Raw genomic sequence first — 2608 nt, 5'->3', positions numbered from 1 at the left:
GACTGAATAACAGTGATGCAACAGGGATTAGTCAGACACACACAGTAAGTGGTGACAGATTATTCATCTCTGTATTCTTTATTGGTCACAGCATCTCCGTATTTCATCGGCTGATTGGTTTGTTGCAAGTCAGCCAGGCGGGGGTCTTTAACTACCCTGCAAGCAGAGCAGGGAGCCAGGGTTTGGCCATGATAGATGCTGCCTCTCCCCCATCGCCTCTGATAGATAGGACCTCCTCTGAGAGAGAAAGGAGCCGTTCCCCTCTCTTGAGCTACTCCATCTTGTTCAGTGTTGTTGTGGAATCTAGGCTGATCCTGCTGTCCCCTCTCACCTCCATACCCACACACAGGAGATACAAACATCTGTCCCAATGATGAATGTGAGATACTTTTATATTTGCTTGTTTTGATACTGTGCCACAGCCATCCTGTGAGGGAAACAAATGTGTCTCCAGAAAACCCTTAATTCTAACAGCATTGCATGGAGGTCTGTGGCAGGTATTGTGGGCCGTATGGAGCAGCACTGTGCACATAGTAAAGAGAGAAAGTGGATGAGAGGTGTGTTAAAGAGGATAAAACTGTTGAGTAACAAAGTGTGATATGTAAACTATGTGTTTTCTTTACTGTAGGATAAAATAAACTGTAACAAAATAAGCTTAGTGATAGGCAGTCATGCTGACTGGTTGACGGAAACTATGTTTTTCGAGTAGCTGACAAGTTTGAAAGGTTAAAGGAACTATCTGTAAGTTTTGCTATTGCTACGTAGCCAGCGTTAGCATTAACAGCTGTTTACTTACCAGTCTGGAGGAGTGGAACAAATGTACTGCAGAATGTTCCTACCTCTCATATGCTGAGCAAGCTCTCTATCATTTTGCGCTCTATACAGACACCACCCTGGTGATCACAGCTGATGAAACATTCATAACAATCCAAAACATAGCTCCATGAAAATGCAGTACATGTTCATGTGGCCATGTGACCATGTGGCCTAATGGACAAGGCGTCTGACTTCGGATCAGAAGATTGAGGGTTCAAGTCCCTTCATGGTTGGATGTTGCATGCTATGTGTTGCTTTATCTAATGGGTTTTAAGGAATCACAGGGAACCATCTTCCCTGCTGAAAGGCATTTAAAGCCGCAGTAGTCAGCTGAGGTTTGGATATTGATGTAAAGCTTGAGAGAATACTTCCCCACACAAACATACTAGAGAGTGCCACAACGCTTAATAAGAAAGCTCTGTTTCAGTTTTGTCAATTCCCCTCCACTGAAGGTGGAGATGATCACACCAAACTAAACATGCACAATAGAGTCACTGTGGTTTGTTCTGTGTGCGGCTGATTGTGGAGCAAACTGTGTGAGCAGTCAGGCCGGTTAGCTCAGCTGGTTAGAGCGTGGTGCTAATAACGCCAAGGTCATGGGTTCGATCCCCATACTGGCCAGTAGCATTAACACTTAAGGCCCTGCCTGTTAATGCTTCATCAATACTTCATTGCTGTCATGATGGATGGTAGGCTACCAAAAATATTTTGGATTTTCCATTCTCTCTCTCTATTTTGTCCAACTTGTACTTTTGGTGTTAGCGTAATGTAAAGGTCAGAACAGTAAGAGATGGAAAAGCCCTTTAAAAGTAGATGATGTGTGAATGTGGTCAATCAGAAGATTGTAGCTCTCCATTATGTGGCGCTCTATAAAGACACCAACCTGGTGGCCACAGCTGATGAACACCTCCATCGAAATTATCTAGGGTAATCATGTGACCATGTGGCCTAATGGACAAGGCGTCTGACTTCGAATCAGAAGATTGAGGGTTCGAGTCCCTTCATGGTTGGATCTTGCGCCTCATGCATTGCTGTATCTAATGTCTTTGAAGGAATCCTTTCCTGCTTTAGTTTGGAAAGGAGTTTGCTGAAGTTTGGGGTGTTGTTACAAAGCTTGAGGAAATATTTCTGAGTTTGCTCCACACAAATAAATACACTGGAGAATGCCACTACCTATTGCGTAATAAGAAAGCTCTGTTTCAGTTTTGATATTTCCCCTCCACAGAAGGTGGAGGTGATCACCAAATTAAATATGCAAAATAGAGCAAGTGTGGTTTGTTCTGTCTATGCTTCAGTCTAGAACAAACTGTGTGAAAACTCCGGCCGGTTAGCTCAGTTGGTTAGAGCGTGGTGCTAATAACGCCAAGGTCATGGGTTCGATCCCCATACTGGCCAGTATCATTAACACTTAAGGCTCTTGCTGTTGAAGCGTCAGACAGAAACACCCATCATGCTCAACAGAGACTTCAGACCTCTTTAAATTAAAACAGCCGTTAAAATGAAAGCTGTCATGATTGACGCTACCAATAAAACCATGATCTTCCTCTCTCTAACTCAAAACCACAAATGATAATGATGATGTATTTTATGATTTGGTGCTGTACAAATAAAATTGAATTGCATTGAATTGAAATGTCAACCTCACCACAAATTTCTATAGAAACTTTTTTGCCAGTCTATTTCCATAGGTGTTGAGATACATTACTGAATGAAAACTGTGACCTGCTGGTGGCAGTGAGACCATGGATCTCTGTATAAAGTGAGATATTTCACTCTAGACCAATAGGCGGAC

General features: G+C 42.8%; 4 non-coding genes across 4 annotated transcripts; all 4 read left to right on the top strand.

Annotated features, from left to right (window-relative positions):
• Positions 1–976: 976 nt before the first annotated feature.
• trnar-ucg (transfer RNA arginine (anticodon UCG)) lies at positions 977–1049 on the top strand. Its single transcript has one exon. It is a non-coding gene; the product is annotated as a tRNA-Arg (tRNA).
• Positions 1050–1363: 314 nt separating this feature from the next.
• On the top strand, positions 1364–1437 carry trnai-aau (transfer RNA isoleucine (anticodon AAU)). Its single transcript has one exon. It is a non-coding gene; the product is annotated as a tRNA-Ile (tRNA).
• A 316-nt stretch (positions 1438–1753) lies between these two features.
• Positions 1754–1826, top strand: trnar-ucg (transfer RNA arginine (anticodon UCG)). The gene has a single exon. It is a non-coding gene; the product is annotated as a tRNA-Arg (tRNA).
• A 311-nt stretch (positions 1827–2137) lies between these two features.
• On the top strand, positions 2138–2211 carry trnai-aau (transfer RNA isoleucine (anticodon AAU)). The gene has a single exon. It is a non-coding gene; the product is annotated as a tRNA-Ile (tRNA).
• Positions 2212–2608: the final 397 nt, after the last annotated feature.

The sequence above is a fragment of the Seriola lalandi genome, unplaced genomic scaffold, assembly GCF_002814215.2.
Source record: "Seriola lalandi dorsalis isolate HSWRI2012SDOR001 ecotype SW California unplaced genomic scaffold, Sedor1 jcf7180002051538, whole genome shotgun sequence".
Lineage (NCBI taxonomy): Eukaryota > Metazoa > Chordata > Actinopteri > Carangiformes > Carangidae > Seriola > Seriola lalandi.
Note: the sequence above shows the minus strand (reverse complement) of the source record. Positions and strands in the feature narration are given on the sequence as shown.